Source organism: Haemaphysalis longicornis, unplaced genomic scaffold (assembly GCF_048455015.1).
Source record: "Haemaphysalis longicornis isolate Haplotype H1 unplaced genomic scaffold, Haemaphysalis longicornis Haplotype H1 scaffold_3, whole genome shotgun sequence".
NCBI lineage: Eukaryota > Metazoa > Arthropoda > Arachnida > Ixodida > Ixodidae > Haemaphysalis > Haemaphysalis longicornis.
In genome coordinates, this window is record NW_027526335.1 from 60025743 (window position 1) to 60045257 (window position 19515).

A 19515-nucleotide genomic window follows, 5' to 3' on the forward strand; every position below is an offset into this window, starting at 1 on the left:
AGCCCTCGCGTTACGCTCCCAGCCGACTTAGGGCTTGAGTCCTCTTACGACATTGCCTTTTAACACGAGCAAGCTTTGGACGCTATATGTTAATCGATCGTGGAAGACCCAGATAGCGGTTCTGGTCTGTTTGTAATACACGGAAGTCATTCAGAAGGAAGTGATGGCGCTTAAGCGTAATAGCCTCCTCGAAGCGAAAAGCGTCGCTGCTGAGTTCGAAGCTCAGAAGCAAATACCGACACCAGTTCGAGAAGACAGAGGTTGCTTACGGACCTTCTGGAGTACCTCGCGAACACTTCTACGTCCACGCGTAGAATCAGCGCATGCTATAACGATGTCCTCAGCGGGGAGGTACGCAACTGAACTGAAATTCCGAGGCAGTTTTCCCCTTGTGCAACGATTTCGAAAGGGGACGCGATAGGCCGAGTGTGATGTTGCCCAGAGCCAAGCTACGCGTAGCTGATCCAGCCCCTCGATTCCCTTTATTTCTAACCTTGTTAAGAAGCCAGGTCAAGTTGCGCCGACAAAGATAAATGCATGAGAATACAAATGCGCATGAACATTGATGACGATGAATGGGCGTATAAGGAAGTAGGTTCTACGAGGAGAAAAATAATAGGTAGAACAAGAAAGAAACAAGAAATAAAATTCGTACAAGACCAACTCAGTGGCTCCCTGAAAAGAGAAAGGCGTGGTCACACACACAACGCTCATGGGGGAGTTACTCATGCATTTTTAATAATCAGGTTAGCCAACTTCCCCGCAAGCATTAACGCCGCATAAAAGCGGAGAAATCCATCTGGATGTTTCTATCGAGAAGAAAGTTTCTCATTTTTTTCGTAACGTGAATTATGTTTCCCACTATGACCAGTAAATAGCACTCGCCATTAAAAATGGATAATTCGTAAAAACCCGCATTTCGCTTCCGGTCAATGTGATATGTGTGGGGCCATCATTCGCTTCGTTACACAATTGTTGTTCATCCAGGCAATGGCACGACCTTGAATACGTCTTGGATAAATTATGGCTCCCTTTTGAGCTGTCTTGGAAGCTAACTTTCGGGAACAAAAAGCTAACAACGAGAAAACACCTTTAGTTTATGACCAGCCCGTCTAAGGCCTACTTATCGCAAGGCCGGCCGTGTGTTCGATTGCACAAGACTCGATGCCTCTGTTGCCTCGACGCGGAGTTGCGTCTATACATCTATCAAACTAATCCTATACTCTTTTAGAACCGCCTAAGATTGCTCCTTTAGGGTTTGCCTGCACGAGAACTGGACTGAGTAATAAATATTAAGGTAAATCTCTCGAATGAAGTTGTTAATGGGAAGCCAGGGACGGTTTTTTAGACATGAGACTGGTGACGTTTTAAGGAATGCTTACTCTTGCGCAAACGGTATGAAACACTCGTAGTTGAGTTCAACAGTTCTAGAAAAATTACACGGGACGCGTATAACTTTGTGACAAAGTGAAGGCAAAAGTATCGTAGGACCTTCTGTTGACCTGCTGTTGGATTCTGGAGTTCCAATAATAACACAACAGCGATTTGCCTGTCTCCTTCTTGCTCATCCGCTTTCTGCCCCGGGAATATCGGAAACACCATGACACCGTGATCGTCCCCCGCGCCACATGTGTGGCCCTTGCCTTTCGGTGTCATGCCCAAAGAAGTTGAAGAAAGCCAAGTTCGTGGTCTACTATCAACAATCAGCATTGTTTTGTCTTCTGCCCCCTCCCCCCGAATGGCAAGTTGATTGCACCGCTTAAGAAGCTCTCGGCGCTTGCAGTCGCTGCTTGCCTTTCACCCCTTCCACTCAACAATCATGCCTCCTTCAAATCGATCGCTCAGAAGGAAGCTCCGTGTATATGCGCGCGTGCACTCGCTCCATCGTCTCCCTCACGCCGCCGAGTTTCACATCTCGGCGGCTTCGTCCGCTGAGAAGAGGATTTCTTCGGTGAAAGCATTCCGAAGCTGCTGCTATTGCGCAATCCCCTGTGGCTGCAAAGCGCATTAGGGTGCCCCTTGTGCAATGGCTCGTACTAGCCCACGTTCTTTCATTCCGGGCACAGGCTCACCCCAGATAGTGTTTTGCACTCCCACCCCCACTAAAAGCGTCAGCTTCTTCTGCCGCCGGACTGATATCCTCCCTGTCACCTACCAGATTATTCTGCTTCTTTTTCGGTGCCTTATCGTCAGTTTGCCATAGCACATGCTCTCGGCATTTGCTTATTAAAGCATCGGAATAAAGTCACTCATAAAAACATTCCCGGGGTGTCATTTAACCGCCAAAAAGCAATTGGAGCATTTTTGTTTTAATATAATGTAATTGCGTCGTGTAATACCGTACAAAGAATAGGGCGCTAAAAAGACAAGGAAGAAGGTAGACACAAACGACACATATAGGTGCCAACTGCCAACTGTCTATTTATAAAACACCCCGCTTATGTGCGAACAGACGTACAGATACTGCGAAGACATACAATCAGGAGTATAGATTACTCAAAAGCGCAATACTAAAGCAATACAAGCGCAATTACTGCGCTTGAATGTATTACTAAACTAAACATACAAGGGCAATTACTAAAAAGCGCAATAATATCACCTGTGCGCCTCCACACAAGAAGACATACTACAGACATGAGTGAAACTTAAGCGCAAACTGACGCAGGGACGACAAAGGGAAACTACACCAGGAAGTTAAGGGGGTGGTTCTCCTCATGTACGGCCGTACGCACGTGCGACGGCCACACGTGCCTGATTGTTGGCTCTTGGCATGGTATATATGCGCTTTAGATTTTAACAAATCTTTCAGCTGATAGCCTTAAGTTTCACTCATGGATGTTGACCAACTAGCTCGTCCCTCCCTTTTGTGTCCAGGAAGCTTTGTCCCTCAAATATATAAGGACGCAGCCGTAAGGACGGTATAGCCACCACGTTCACTATTGCAAGAATGAACGAGGCACCCGTTACTACCCAGGAATCCAATACCCTGGTCACGTCAAACCACTAGCTGTAATGGCGCCATAACGAACATAATACGGCAAAAAAGCTTTCGACATCGACTGGCAGCCACGCTCAGATCCACTTCTTCGCTCGCGATGTCTGCGCTCATGGCAACGTCAATACTGTGTCCGCGGGAGAAGGATATACAGCGGTTCCACATCGACAACACAGAAGTCTCTTTCCCAAAGGCGAATAATAACGTTTTTTACTTCTTTATTTCTATCTCTTTGCATCATTGTCTCCTTTTAAAACAGTGATGTCAGCGACGAGTCGCAGTCTTTCGGCGTGTGTCAGACACGGGCCTGTTTCTGTAGAGGAGCAGAGATGCGGTGGAAGCGAGGGAGGAAGTCTAAAAACAAGAAACAAGATTGGTTGACATCGTTAGGTTGGAACGCATATTGTGACGTACAGAATTGCGTGGGGTACTGAAAATAGCAGGGCTAGCAGAAGAGTATGAGCCAGAGAATGGAAACTATTGCGGGCGTCAGAAGAGGGAATGCAGCAAAGTTCGAAAAATTGCAATGGAGTGAGCGCCGGGAAAGGGAAACCGCCACGCCGGCAGAAAGTAGGTCGTTGTCGCAAATGCAAAACGAGCCCCTTTAAGCAGTGAATTTCAACAGAGATAGTCTGGTCGTCGATGTGCGGGCTGGATAACACGCTCTTCCCCTTCTCATTGGAATAATTGAAGAGGGAGAGGAGGACGGGGTTTCGGTCTCCACTCCCAGACAATGTGATACAATGCGGCTAAATTACTGCAAAACGTACGGTACGCGAAGTGTTGCGCAGGAAACAGATGATTGAGTCGAAGGGAGTTTGGAAACGTTTTTTTTTATTTGCTACAGACAGCTACAGACTAACACATTTCCACATGGTACATTACTACACTCAATGCATCCGACACTGCACACATACACTTGTAAATTCTGCGTGGAGCCATGACTCTCTACCACATGGTATGGGAGTGCCGCCACACACCATCCCTTGCCCCAAACCCAAATCCCTCAATTGAGCAGTGGGAGGGTCGGTTGACCAGCTCCAACCCGGATCACCAACAACATCTGGTAGACCGGGCGAGACAGGCCGCCAAGACCCAGGGCTTCCTGGACTAAGGAGGTCCCCCACCTGGCGGTCAACCCAACAACATTGACTGCTCAATTAAATGTTTATTCCTCCTCCTCCGTAATGTGTTCTGCGTTTTAGAACAATTGGGTTGGGTGGGAGGAAAGGTCGTCCTCCCTAGTCGATAATGTTCGTCTATAATGTAGGTTTCAATCGGTGACACCTTAGGAAACAGCGCGAAAAACTTGGACAGAGAGAGGGCAAACAGACACAAGCGCCGGTGGTTGGACTACGAATCGCTCGTTTCTATTTGCCCTCTCTTTGGGCAAAGAGAAAGGGCAAACAGGGCAGACAGACACGAGTTGAATCGGTGTTGGACTGTGCTCGGTTGGCGAGAGCGCGGGCGAAGGCATAGACAATGTCATTGCCCGAGAGAGAGAGAGAGAGAGAGAGAGAGAGAGAGAGAGAGAGAGAGAGAGAGAGAGAGAGAGAGAGAGAGAGAGAGAGAGAGAGAGAGAGAGAGAGAGAGAGAGAGAGAGATCACTTTATTTCCCAAGCAAATTGGCTAGGATAGCGTGGTGGCTCCGGCCGGCGGCGATGGTGGCGGCTCGGTCAACCAGAAGTAGCGGCACCCCCGGTTTTGAGCTGCCCAGCGCGTCCTCCCACTGCTCGACGCTGCTAATGGGGGGAGGGGGTTAAGAGGACAGGCCCACATGGCGTGGGTTAGTGTGTCCAGGGAGCCACAGAGGGGACAGTTGGGTGAAGGGAACTCAGAGTGATAGATCTTGTGGAGGAGGGAACGACTGGCGAGGGAATTGGTCTGAAGGAGTCGCCATAGGCGCTCCTGGGCGTTGGTGAGGGATGTGAGGGCAGTGAGATAGTGGCGGCGGGAGAAACGGTAATGCTCCGTGATTTCTTTGTACGAGCGCAGTCGATCGCGGGCCGACCGAGCACCGTGGTAGAGAACAGGAGCGAGCCCAGCACGGCTTGTAAGTTCTCGTGTTGCTTTGTGGGCCGCCTCGTTGCATCCCACCCTTGTGTGGGCCGGGGTCCAGACGATGTCGACTGGTTGGGTGGGGGGATTTTGGAGGAGAATTTTGAGTACGGTAGCCCAAATGCTACCGCAAAATAAGTTTTGTACGGCCGTCTTCAAATCAGTGATTATAATGTGTGGTTGCGGCCTATTGATAAGAGACAGGGCTATCGCCGTCTCCTCCGCCGTTGCGGGGCAAGAGGTCCGTACGCGGAGAGAGGTGGCTGTGGGAGAGTGGTGTGGGTAACTACTGCCAGAGCGAAGCCGTCCGCGTGTCGCTACTCTGCGGCGTCAACATACATGGTGGTGGGGGAGATGGGGTATTTATCTGTAAGCGCAAGGGCGCGCTGGCACCTGCGCTCCGCGTGATGTACTGGGTGCATGTTGCGCGGCAGGGGACGTATATGGAGGCAGTCTCGAATGTCTCCAGGCAACGAAGCTTCGCGTTCTACCATTACCGGGATGCCAATTCGTAAGCGGTGAAGGATGTTCCGACAAGTGTAAGTGGTGGAGAGGCAGCGTATCTGATTAAAACGATGGGCCTCTATTAGCTCGTGGGCAGTGTTGTATACTCCCAACGAGGCGAGTCTGGCAGTGGACGAGTGGAGGGGGATTTGTAATGCTGCCTTGTATGCCTTTCGGACGAGGCAGACAATTTTGTCTATGTCGGAGGTGGTAAGCTTAAGGTATGGGAGAGAGTACGTGACCCGACTGGTGATAAAAGCCTGAATTAGACGGATTCTTTCTCTATCCTTGAGCCCGTGGTGCCGGCTAGCGATTCGAAGAATTAGGCCAATCGTTTGATTTACTTGAGAGTTAAGCAGGCAAAGGAATTGACCGTTTGCTCGATTGCGTTGTATAACAAGGCCTAGCACCTTTAAGGTTTGCACCTCTGGGATGATCCGGTTGCCGCGGGAAACTTGTCTGTTCGGTGAATCACGGCAAGGCCGGGCAGGCAGAATGAGCCGGGCAAATTTTTCTGGAGAACAGGATAACCCAACGAGCTGCGCCTCTGTCACCACAATATGGACACCCTCTTGAAGGATGGCTACTATCTGAGCATCGCAACCTCCAGGTACCCACATCGTAATGTCGTCGGCTTGCAGAATGTATCTGAGGCCAGGTACTGAATCTAGGTTTTTGGGGATGTTCAGTATTGCTAAATTGAACAGAAGAGGGGACAATACGGAACTTTGGGGTGTTCCTATGGAAGGAAGGTAGATACAATTAGAACGGAGCTCGCCTACCTGGAGTACGGCGGTGCGTGCAGTGAGAAAATCACGCACGTAGTTATAGATGCGCTCTCCCGGATGGGTAGACTCTAGGCCTCTGAGGATGGCAGTATGGGAGACTCTATCGAATGCTTTCGCCAAATCGAGTGCAAGGATCGCGGCTGCGTCGTGTTTAGGTGATTGGGAAATTAAATCTCGATGTAGCTTGAGGAGCACATATTGGGTGGACATTTTAGGTCTAAACCCCAGAACTGTTGGGGGAAAGGCCTCCGTGCTCGTGATGTGAGTGGTTAGTCTCTTAAGGATTACGTGTTCTAGTATTTTGCCCATACACGAAGTAAGAGATATGGGGCGAAGGTGTTCAATGGTAAGAGGTTTACCTGGCTTTGGAATTAATGTTATGGAGGCATGTTTCCATGCAGGGGGAAGGGTGCCTTGAGCCGAGTAATAATTAAAGTAAGCAGTTAGGGCCGTAATAGACGGATCGTCTAGGTTGCGGAGAAGTTTTGGGTTACGCCATCTGCGCCGGGTGGGGATCCTGGCGGAATCAGTAGGAGAGTGCGTTTCACTTCTGTTTCCGTGATGGGTGCATCCAGTGTTTCGTTAGGCGAGCTGCGGTATGAGGCGAGTGGAATCGAAGGACCAGTGCGGATGTAATGCGTGCTCAATGTGCGCAGGAGTTCGTTATCCCCTGAGACTTTCTGTAATATAACTGTGAGGCGGTTGCGTTGTTCCGTCTTAGAGCCCGTAGGATCTAGAAAGTGCCTTAGTAGGGACCAAGTGCGCTTCATGCCTAGGGTGCCTTTAATTCCCTCACAGATCTCGGTTACGACCGTACGAGAGGGAGGGGTTTTGCTCAGGAGGCGCAGTGCTGCTGGAGAAGCAGTACCAACCACGTACGTTCTGCATGCCGCTTGAGAGTATGATGATGATGGTTGGATGTTTATGGCGGAAGGCCAACTGGGGCAAAGAGCGCCAAAACAATAGTCATATATGAGGGGTGAAACCTTAAACACTAAGTAAAGTCAGCAAAAACAAAAGTAAAATTACAAAACGGCAATGAGCATGGCTGGTGTATAGGGCCAGATTTCATTATGCGTGATAGGAAATGAGGTTTAAAAACTTGACGTCTGACAAATACTCAAACACACGTTTCACGGAAACAATGGCATCGTCACCTAGAAAAAACGATGGATGTAGGGGAATATGTTGTCTGTAGAGTTCTCTGAAGTGTTTGTGTCGTGTTGTGTGAAGTGCCTTGCATGTGATTAGTATGTGCACTACGGATAGGGCCTCTCCGCACCTGCTGCGCTGGGGTCTAGAAGATCCCGTCAGCAGATACGAGTGCGTTGCATGGGTGTGCGCTATCCGCAGCCTACTGTTGCGACTGGCCACCCGAGCGCAGTCACCGGTGTAGCGATGTTGCCTTGCTCCGTCCGCTATCGACGCGGCGCAGAGCAGAGCGACGAAGTCCTCGAGCCGACGAAGAGTTGAAGTAACATTTATATACAGTATATACAGGGTAAGCAAAAGTTACATCATTCGCACAAAGGCGACAGCACCCTTTCACTCGGTGCTTCCGAAGAGACTGGTGCCGGAGAGAAGCCGCCGAGGAATGCCGACGATGAGAGCCTCCGGGCTTCTTTTATAGCCCGGGAGTTCGTTGTGGCCCCAAGAAGTTCGAAATGCTCCAATCAGGGCTCTCGCTGCCTGAAGTTTGAATTCCGACGAATGGTAGCGAAGCGGTGAGTCAGCTGCGCCGCCAATGGGGAAAGGGAGAGCGATGCCGCCGCCGTCTCCGTGACCTCGCTTCCGGGCGTAGCGACATGCCCTTGTTTGGGTCGTTCTCCGCTGAGAGATTCGGCCGCGCCGCAGCGTTTCGAGATGCAGGATTCGGCTGCGCCGCAGCGACAAAGGGAGAGGCGTGACTCAGCCTCGCTGTCGGCGCGTCGCCTCGTGCAACGCCTTTGGGCCAGGCGCTCTGGCACAACAGCACCCCCGCCGCCAGACAATGCGCCGTGAAGACGAGCTGCCTCCACGTGGCTCGGATGCCGGGCGCGCTCGTTCGCCAGGCTCATCCAGGTACACCTCCAGTGCCCCAGGAAAAGGGCGGCTCCACCAAGTTCCTCTCCATGAACGGGTACCGCCCGCCAGGTCCGGATCACAGGTACCTCGCCGTGCTGCCCAGGTGTCTCCACCAGCTTCGTCCGGCTCTTCCTGTCTGTCCTCAGCACCGGTTGCTCATCGTTCTGGAGCTTGCAAAGAACCGACCGACAACAGGCAACACCCAGCGCAAGCAAGCACCCTCTGTCCTCCGTCAGAACACCAGACTCCAAAGCGTGACAAACTCTCCTAGCTAAGTGTCTATCCCCAATTTGGACCCTTTACACCAAGAGACCCATGCGGGACGTAAAACTCTTAACGGAAGAACTCACACTAAGTGTCAAACGTAACACACGACATTAAATGATAACTAAGGTTGATTACTTGAAATCACGCGGTGCGGAAATAATCAACTGAGGCAGCAAATGAGGGCAATAATTTTGCTCCCATCTACCTGCTAAGATAAAAGCTGCTCACGAAGAGGCGAAATGAAAGACACGGGGAGGATGAACGCAGCTTTACTTAGAACGCACGGCGTAGTGCGTCTGCGTTAGCGTTCAACTTTCCTTTCTTGTAGCGAACGACAAGATTGTGCTGCTGGAGTATCATACTCCACCTTAGCAAACGACCGCTTTTAGAGGACATGTTATTTAGCCAGGTTAGCGGGCAATGATCAGTTTCCACAACAAACTGGGAACCGGCTACATAGCACGCCAGCTTCTGTACTGCCCACACGACGCAGCCACATTCCTTTTCGGATGTGCTGTACGCCTCTTCCCTGCAAGTTAGCTTGCGGCTTAAGTACAAAACTGGTCGTTCCCGGCCATTCGCATCCTCTTGGCATAGTACAGCTCCCATGCCACGATCGCTCGCATCGCACTGAATCACGAAACCCTTCGAAAAGTCGGGGGCCATTAGGACTGGCTCCTCGCTCAGTGCTCGTTTGAGCGTTTGAAACGCGTCCTCCTTCTTGGTGTCCCATGCCACCTTTACTGGCTCAGTCTTTCTGAGAGCGTCAGTTAAAGGACTAGCGAGTGTGGAGTAATCTCTCACATAATGCTGGTAATATCCAGCCAAACCCAAAAAAGCCCTTATCTCGGACTTAGTCGTTGGTCGGCGATAGTTTAGAACCGCGGCTACTTTGATTTCCGACGGTCTGCGTCGGCCGCGCCCCACTACATGTCCTAGGTACGTCACTTCGGCGCAACCTAGGTGACATTTCGACGGTTTGACTGTTATGCCGGCTTCTTTGAGCCTGCTCAGCACGACTCGTAAGTGCTCTACATGCTCCTCCCATGTGTTCGAAAAGATGGCGACATCATCGAGGTAAGGGAGCGCGTACTCTGAGAGGCCGCGAAGTACATTATCCATTAGTTTCGAAAAGCAATACGGCGCGTTCTTGAGACCGAAGCTCAACATGACGGGACGGAAGGTTCCGAACGGGGAAACGAACGCAGCGTATCTGCTGGCACGCTCAGAGAGGGGCACTTGCCAATAGCCTCGTACGAGGTCTAGTGTGGAAATGTAATTCGCCTTGGATACGGTCTCCACCCGCTCCTCGAGGTTCGGAATCGGATACGTCTGGTCTCGGGTTATCGCGTTGAGGCGCCGGTAATCGACGCACGGCCTGGGGTCCTTTCCAGGTACTTGAACTAGTATTAGAGGGGAGGTGCAATCGCTCTCACTCGGGACAATGACCCCAAGGTCACACATACGCTTGATCTCGTCCGCCATAATCTGTTTCTGTACGGGAGAACATCGGTACGGCTTGCTACGAACCGGCTCGTCCCGCGTTAACTCAATGTCATGCTCGATTAGCGTAGTCTTTCCGGGCCGATCAGAGAAAACATCCTCAAACTCGAAAATTATCTTCTCCAAGTCCTTCTTTTGCGCTTCGCTTAGAGAGGGTTCTAACCTCACTTGCTCCCGCAGGAGATCCGAAGTGCGTTCCTTCAGGTCCGCAGAGGTCAGAATATCTGCGCCTTCCTCATCCTCGGCATTCAAAGCTATGTTCACCACAGCATGACGCTGAATGTAGGGTTTCATCAAATTGCTGTGGTAGATTTTGTTCTGCCGTTTGCCTAGCTTTACTTCGTAGTTTGTGTCAGATAGCTTCGACACTACTTTCGCTGGCCCCTCCCAATGAACTTCTAGCTTATTTTTCTTCGAAGGGCGCAGCAGCATCACTAGGTTACCCACTTCGAACGTACGCTTCCTAGCCGACTTGTCGTAGTACGCCTTCGACAATGCTTGTGCCGCCTTCATGTGGCTCTCAACAAGGTCTTTACTTTTCCCGAGCCTCTGCAGTAGATTAAGAACGTACTCCACCATGTTTGGATCCTCACTGTAACCTTCCCAAGACTCGCGCAGCATTCGCAGCGGGGTTCTGAGACTCCGGCCGTACACCAGCTCCGCAGGGCTAAACCCCGTACTTTCGTGTGGAGCCGACCTCAAAGCGAACATAGCGGCAGGTACGCATGCTTCCCAATCGCGTTTTCGCTCAAAGCAGAGGGCTCGCAGTATTCGCTTTAACACTGAGTGCATTCGCTCCACTGGGTTGGATTGCGGGTGATAGATAGAGCTGTGCACCACTTTGATCCCGCACCTTTCAAAAAAAGTCGAGGTTAGGCAGCTAGTGAAGACGCTACCGTTGTCGCACTGAATTTCCGCAGGAAATCCGACACGAGCGAATATTGAAAGGAGCGCGTCAACCACTTGAGGAGAATTGAGCTCTCTGAGTGGCACTGCTTCCGGGAACTTTGTCGCGACACAAAGGGCGGTTAGAATGTACCTACAACCGTTCTCGGACTCGGGCAGAGGCCCAACAATGTCGATCACCAGCCGACGGAATGGTTCAGTTATGACTGGTACCAACTTCATAGGCGCCTTCCACTTATCCGTACTCTTGCCGACCCTTTGGCATGTGTCGCAAGAGCGCACAAAGCCTTCGATGTCTTTCCAGCATTTAGGCCAGTAGTACTCTAGTGCAAGTCGAGCCTTTGTCTTTTTCAGACCGAGGTGCCCTGCCCACGCGTTTTCGTGCGCGAGTTCCAGTAGCTGACGGCGATACTTTTCCGGGATCAAAAGCTGCTCGTACTTCTGACCCTTTGCATCTGTGTAACTGCGGTACCACAAGCCGGACTTCTCATGAAATGAAACGTTCTTTTTCTTTGCGCCCCGTTTCACATTCTCAAGCAAGGCTTTTATCGAGCTATCATTTTGCTGTTCTCGAATGAACGTTGCTCGATCCACCTTGATTAACTGATGCCAGCTGTCGGAGACTGGGGACAACGTATCGTTCGCCTCACACGGCGGCGCCGCTTCGGTTTCTCCGCCGAAAGGGGTGACGCAATCCGCTTCGGCCGCTGGCGGTTCAACCAACCTCGGTCGGCTCGCAGCTCGGGCTACATTTCTCCCCCGCCTTTACAGTTTCGCTCGCTGGGGTAGTGTCAAGTTCCTGGGAGAGCTTCCGCGCCTGCGATCTCGTGAGTGCCATGCACGCCAAACTGGTAAAGAATGATTTTCCCTGTTCTTTGAGCAGTTGCTCCGAGCTATTAGAGAAGAGATAAGGAAAATGCTCGGGGAGCGCTGCGGACACGGCCGCCTCGGTGTTAAGCTTACCAAAACCGCCTTCAATGACGACCCTCGCAATCGGCAAGCAAACGCTCTGCTCCTCGGCAACTTGCCTTATCCACGCGCATTCTCCTGTGCAGTCGTTTGGAGAAACTAGTGACGGGTGGACTACGTCCATAGTTGCTGCGGAGTCTCGGAGTGCTCTGCACTTCTTGCCGTTCACGTTTATCTCCTGCATGTAGGGCTCGAGCAACCGCATGTTCTTTTCGGTTTCTCGGATCGTAGCGAATGCAACCTTCTGTTTACAGTTTGCCGCGATGTGCCCTTCCTTTTTGCAGTTGTAGCAGATTATCTGCTTCCGCGACTCAAATGCCCGGGCGGCATCCGCGCGCTGCTTAGCATCGCTGTTCGATTTTCGAGACTCATCTATGCCTTCCCCAACAGTTTCTTTCGTAGGAGGTGAGTCTTTTCGAAAACTGCGACGCGCTAGCTGTTTCCCTTCCTCAGGCTTCTTCCTAAAAGCGTCCTTACCGTCCGCTTTTTCAATGCGCACCGCCTTATAATGCAACTTTCGGCGGGTGTAGTACTCCTCAGCTAACTCTGCTGCCTTGTTAAGCTTTACTTCTTGGAGCTTATCCTGCAGCCACAACCTGACGTCGTCTTCGACGCAGCGGTAGAATTGCTCAAGCGCTATGCACTCAACCACTTTGTCGCGGTCGTCATAGGCTTCCTCGCCTTTGAGCCACTCAATTAGGTCAGCCTTCAGACGAAATGCGAAGTCTATATGCGACTCATTGCCCTTTTTCGCAAACCGAAACCTCTGCCGGAAAGCCTCAGGCGACAACCTGTATTTCCTCAAAAGAGCCTCTTTGACCTCGTCGTAGCTCTCAAAGGCCTCCTTCGACAGGCACGTTATCACGTCCGATGCCTCTCCAGGAAGCAGGGCTAACAAGTTTTGCGCCCACAGAGACCGTTCGATATCGTTTCGCTCACAAACGTGCTCAAACTTAACGAGGTACTTCGCCATGTCCTCGCCAATAACGAACGGAGGCAGTTGGTCCCGAATTCTCGGACCGTTCGCAGGAGCCCTTGGAGAAGCTACGCTAGGCGCCGGCGAGCCCTGCCGGAACTCTAACTGCTTCAACTCGAACTGCCTTACGGCTTTCCGTTCCTGCCTTTCGGCTTCCCGTTCCTGCCTTTCGGCTTCCTCCCTGCGTTCCTGTCTTTCCGCCCCCTCGCGCTCACGGCGCTCTTTCTTTTCGGCTTCCTCGCGCTCGCGGCGCTCTTTGATTTCAGCCCTGGCCTCATTGACTTCCTCAGCCGTTACGTTCTCCTTCCGCAAGACCTCAAGAATTGCTTGCTTCCGTTTCGCACGGCCTAAGTCAAGGCCCAGCTCCTGGCAAATTTCGATGAGTTCCTTCACTGTAAGGTCCTCCATCGTTTGCACTGGCCTCTTGCTGCTTACCCGCGTTAGAATTCCCTTGCCGTTCCTATACTATCGAGCTACTAGTAAGGCACGCGCAAGTAATTCTCTACGCTCCTTTGTTTACCTCTCGGCACTAGCTTTGGTTTCAAACACTTTCTCTAGGCTTGAAACACTCAAAGCTATACACAGTGCTTCACCCAGCCCTTCTCTAAACTACCATAACCTGTGCTAGAAAAGTCTGGTGAACTGAGAGAAAATGTCGAGCGCTTACCACACCAGGTAGTAGCCGTTGCCGGTCGATCCCGCAGCTGCCATCCACTGTTGCGAGTGGCCACCCGAGCGCAGTCACCGGTGTAGCGATGTTGCCTTGCTCCGTCCGCTATCGACGCGGCGCAGAGCAGAGCGACGAAGTCCTCGAGCCGACGAAGAGTTGAAGTAACATTTATATACAGTATATACAGGGTAAGCAAAAGTTACATCATTCGCACAAAGGCGACAGCACCCTTTCACTCGGTGCTTCCGAAGAGACTGGTGCCGGAGAGAAGCCGCCGAGGAATGCCGACGATGAGAGCCTCCGGGCTTCTTTTATAGCCCGGGAGTTCGTTGTGGCCCCAAGAAGTTCGAAATGCTCCGATCAGGGCTCTCGCTGCCTGAAGTTTGAATTCCGACGAATGGTAGCGAAGCGGTGAGTCAGCTGCGCCGCCAATGGGGAAAGGGAGAGCGATGCCGCCGCCGTCTCCGTGACCTCGCCTCCGGGCGTAGCGACATGCCCTTGTTTGGGTCGTTCTCCGCTGAGAGATTCGGCCGCGCCGCAGCGTTTCGAGATGCAGGAGTCGGCCGCGCCGCAGCGTTTCGAGATGCAGGATTCGGCCGCGCCGCAGCGACAAAGGGAGAGGCGTGACTCAGCCTCGCTGTCGGCGCGTCGCATCGTGGAACGCCTTTGGGCCAGGCGCTCTGGCACAACACTACCCAAGGCGACTTCCGTGTGTCTGTTGCGTGAGTCAGCTGTGTACCGTCCCAAGTGTGGCTTTATTACATGTAGTTTGTTGTCTGTCTGTTCATCCCAGTGTGTTTGCCATGTTCTGCGCAGGTGTTGTCTTATGTGTGGCTTGATGTCTGTGTAGGGTATCGTTGTAATGTCTACAGTGTTCCTTAGTGCAGCAGCAGCGGCCCTCTCATCTGCCAACTCGTTCCCAGCGATCCCTGCGTGTCCTGGGACCCAGCAGAGGACCAGCGTAGGTGATTAGCGTAATCGCAGTGGTTGGACTTATAGCGAAGGCGATGGCTACTGCTTTCGCTTCGTGGATGGAGTCCGTCTTTATTGCGACACTTGGGAGTTATTGATCCGTTCAGATGACCATTGCAGCCGCTTAATTCTCCTCAGTATGGCTGCTACCCGGCTCCATCAGCGTAAACTGCTCTGTAGTCGTTAAAATAGCGTTTGCCTAGTGCCTCGACTCCGGCTTTTCTCCTTCTCTCATGGTTGTCTTGGAGGCATATTTTTCGGAGGTTTGGACTGTACATGTTCTGATTTCTGGTGGACACGTCAGTGATTGCTGTCGCCCCTGAGCCCGCCATTTATATGTTGCCAAGAGTAGTCACCCCGAAAGGGACAAGCCTGCTCTTCGGCCATGTTGTGATGGCAGAAACTAAGCAGGTAGGCCTTGGATCTATTCATCGGTCAACTCAAGGCCTGCTTGTAGGCTGTCGGGGTAACTGCGTTTACTTTCTAAAGCAAAGCTTTCTACCTCTACCAGACAACGGCTCCGTCGTGGCATGCGCCACAAGAAACTCCCAACCAAGTTAAATAAAACTCCTGTACCCGCCAGTGATCGAACCTGGGCCCGAAGAGAAGCGGAGCGACAGCCCGTCGTCTTAGCGACTAAGTATACGCAAACACACGTGGTGTTGGGGAGACGCACGCTGGTTTTGATTCAGCGGCTGCGGAGGGGGAGGGTCTTTTTTGGAGGCGACCACGGAGTGAATAAAGAGGATCGCCGACTTCGCCCTCTCCGACCGGCCCTTAATGTCCCTCCCGCACGGAGCACAGTGTAAATGGCGCGACGAATAGGCGCTGTTCCGCAGCGTTCCCCGCGCGCTGGAGCCTCCTCACCCCGACGGGTGCGACGGCGGAACCCATTCCGTTGGCTTTGTCGTCTGCTTTAGCGATGGTTGTTTTGGGCCTGTTCTGGCGCATCTTCACGTCCATTGCGCGCTGCCTTCGCACGGCTTCATTAACTTGTTCGATAGCACCTCCAGGGTAACCCGCACCCGACAGAATTAACCGGTCGTACGGGAAACATACGTTAAGGATTGATTTGCTGGGCGGGAAAACAAAATGTACAAACCACGTACAGACATCTGGTCGCTAAAGAAACGCTACCTTTTGCGCACTGCTTGCCATGAATGGGGCTCCGTTTCCTAAATTGGTGAATACGAATTCGGTTCTGTTTTGATAGGTATTACAAAAGACGAGAGAGTATTACAAAAGACGCAATTCTCAAACTTCGTAAACTAACTACTTGAAATCGGTATAAATGGGAATCACTAAGCTCACATATCCGAATTGTTTCGCTGTATGCGCTTGTGCCGCGTGGTGGTGTAGCCCCGAGGTGTCAAATCAGGATGGCTAGGTTCCGCTGTCTCACCCTTCGAAAGACAGTCCTCTACATGTTCTTTCCGCCGACGCAGGGCCGGGCTGAGTGGCGGCGTCAGCCGCTTTAGACAAGCCGTTGCCGACGCTGCTGCTTTTTGGACGCCGCTTCCGCGAATCCCAGGTAACAGCTGGTAGATTCTCTGGTTTCAGCTTATCAAATCAAAGGAATCATTCTTTCAACAAGTTCAAGCATTCAATTACTCAATAAATTTTGAGGTCGCGTGCCATCGCAAAATGAAGGTGCCGGTGTTGCGAGCCATGGGTATGCTTCGGCGACGGCTGTAGGCGGCAGCCTAGATATTGCGTTGCTGGACATCGTCGTTCCGTCGGAGTGAAGCCTCTCAATCAAGGTCCTTAAACGAAAGAATGCCGCCCGGGCAAAAAAGCTCGCCGCTAGGTAACCCCCGGATAGTCGGAGTAGGGTGCTAGACACGGGGGAATTCGAAGCGTGTCGTCTGCAACGGTACGTTGCGGTTTACAGGCAACCAATGGGAATTTTGCGGACAGGGCTCGATTACGGCGACCTGGGTACCGCACGTTTGTCGTCGAGTGAGACTAGTATACCGTAAGTGGTGCTCTCGCATTAAAAGTTTTTTTTTTAACAGCGGGCTTGTTTAGCAAATGGTAAGTTTTCATCTGTGCACAAAAAAAAATAATACCACGCAATTGTCGAGCGCGCGAATGCCTTTTTATTTGCGATATAATGCCCGTTGGCATAAAATAACCTATTTACAGGTAGAGATGGGCACCCGTCTCTAGGAAGAAGAGAAGAAGGGAGCAGTGGTGGGGTCCCCAGAGCCACCGCTGGAAGTTGGGGGGGTCTCCCAGGATGGAGACCTGTGCCTCTCAAGTGTCGTTTTCTGGCTGAGTTTAGTGAAGGACGCGACCATGTAAGGGGGTCCGCATCACCTTGTTCGGCAGAAGCTGTGCAGAAGGGGCAAATGTCATCGAACGGGGCATGGTAACGGGGTGGCCACGCCCGTGTGTACATGCCTCGGGACGACCGCTTAACGTCCCCTGCTTACGTTCGTCAAGCCAAGCAAGCCCACTTAGGGAGATCGGCCAAGATGGGGAAAAATACTCCAGCGTTCACCATAATCGTCGCAACACTCGTTCGGAAAGACAAAGACTCCAGCGTTCACCGTAATCATGGCAGCACTTACTCGGAACGAGAAAGACGCGTCATAGCGTACGCCCCTCCAAGGGGATGTCTTCCAGAAAAATTAAACAAGCTCGCACTGATAGCAACAATGATGTATTTAAGGTCGTTGCGGCAACGAAGTGGAAGGAAATTGGCTGCAATCCTGGACTTAAACCTTCTTGATGGTCGTGAAAGTTGTGTTCAGCTTCGCTACCTTTAAGTCTTGCTCGTTAGTGCGAGCTTCTTTGGTTTTTTTTATACCTGCCTAATAGGCAAGCGAGCTGTACGGGTATTTTGAGGCCAAGAAAGAATCTATATGAGTACTATATGTGCATTTAGAATATCACCACCGCGGCGTCACCTTACATGTACATCTTCGACTAAACACCTCCTTTTCTGCTTGTTCAAGGCTTCTTACATCCCTCCTCACTCACACCATGAGCTTGAAAATATATGGGCCTGCTTTTTTTATGAACGTTTCTTTTGCCACAGGGCATTTATATGGGGGTATGAGTTGATTGAGATTAGTTGAAAATGAAAATGTTCGCTTCGCGGATGATGTCAAGGAGTGGGCGATGATGGCGCCCATGTATGCATGCGGCGTATGCGGAGCCGTCGTCTACGCGAAGGCCCGTCGCCGCAAGGTGCCGCTGTTTCGTCGGCCTCAAGGCGAGGCAGGACCACAGCAAGTGGTGGAGGTCGGCGATCGCGTCGCTGTAGTGGCAAACTGGGCCAACAGGGTTTGTAAAGGAACCTCGGTACTGAGGCCAGTTGCGGGTCACGGCGGAAGTTAAGGCCACTACCACCCGAATGCTCCTGAGCGCAACCATGCGCCTGTTTTGTTCGACCTGTTGTGCTCGACATTATGGAAAAATTTCGCATAAACCTTTCAGCTGCCTTCTGTAAATACATGCATCTGGTCGTTTGGTTAGGCAATGTAGGGGGTAAAGTCTACCAATATAGCTTCTGTCGAAACGCTATTCATGGATAAGAAGCAAACTGTTGATGGCTAGCTTGCGACTCTTAAAAAAAATTTCAATCGATTGCGCTTTCCATGCGCGGAAAATTTTTCACGCGAGCGCTACGGGTGGTGAAAACTTCGATTTTTTGTATTTCTGGTGGTGTCCGGCTGAAAGCTTTTACGGAGCTGTCGGTATTTTTCATGCAAATATTTTGTGTACGTTTTACATGTAGGAGCGGCTTTGCGAACTCCGGTACCTTGCCTCATACGCAAAAATAGGTGTGCCTGTGTCTCTCTCTCTCTCTCTCTCTCTCTCTCTTTCCCTCTCTCGTCCCTTTCAGTCAGGAATTCATGGTAGAGCTAACAACAACAGCAACAACAACGAAACGAGGTCAGAAATAAAACAAGTTCGGTACCTTGTCCCTATAACCCGCATCTTCCGCGAGAGTTGGAGATTCCTTTCTCTCTCCCTTTGTGCGTGAGTGTGTATGCCTCTTTCTCTCTCTTTATCCTTGTCCCTCCGCGGCATTCGCTTTCCTCTGCTCTTTCCTCTTTCCTTCCCCTTCTCTTCTTTCCTCTTCTCTCAATGGAGAAGAACGGCTCCGTTCGCAGTGAACAGTGAGCAGACTGCTCTGATCCTTCTTTCCTTGTAGCAGTTGAGGCTGTTATGCCTAATTTTAATGACGGTCACGGTTAATAACGTTGAGCATGATTCAATGCAATCTTCTTTTATTGCAGTGGTACTTGTTCAGCACGTCTGACTACTGGCGCAATGCCCGTCGAACGACAACGTTGGAGAATATGGCCGTACCGTACACAGGAGTTTCCCGCAGAATCCGCTTCCTCGCCGAACGGCTGCAGGGGCGTTTCTGCCCTGGAGATGTGCACGCGCCTCGAGAGCTTCTCGGGGCTGCAGGTGAAGGTGCTCGTCACTTCAAATATTACGTAAAATGAAAACCGTATCACCAACAACTGTCTAAAAGTGGTATTTATTTTCGAAAAGGTGCGGGAAGGATTCGATTACAGAGGCGCTTGCGGGTGTAAAATACGTCCCCGGTAATGTATGGGTGATAGCGCACGGGTCGTGTGTACACTCTGAAGCAAAAGGGTTCGCACAACATCCGACAGATGGCGACGAGTGTTCTGGCCAGTAGGAAGACGCAGTGAAACATCCCCCTCGCGAGGGGCACGATCAAATGCAGAGCATTTCCGGGGGCGCACGGCGTTAAGTAGTTTGCGTTACGTTAATGTTGTTGCACTTGTGGCAACTGCTGACGAGAGAGCGCTCGTCAGCAGTAATTTGAATGAGTCAACGATATAAGGTGCGTTTG

General features: G+C 51.5%; 1 pseudogene; it reads right to left on the reverse strand.

The window, feature by feature from the left end:
• LOC144175234 (uncharacterized) overlaps nt 1-13557 on the reverse strand; it is a 96180-nt pseudogene extending 82623 nt beyond the window's left edge.
• Between the last annotated feature and the right edge of the window lie 5958 nt (nt 13558-19515).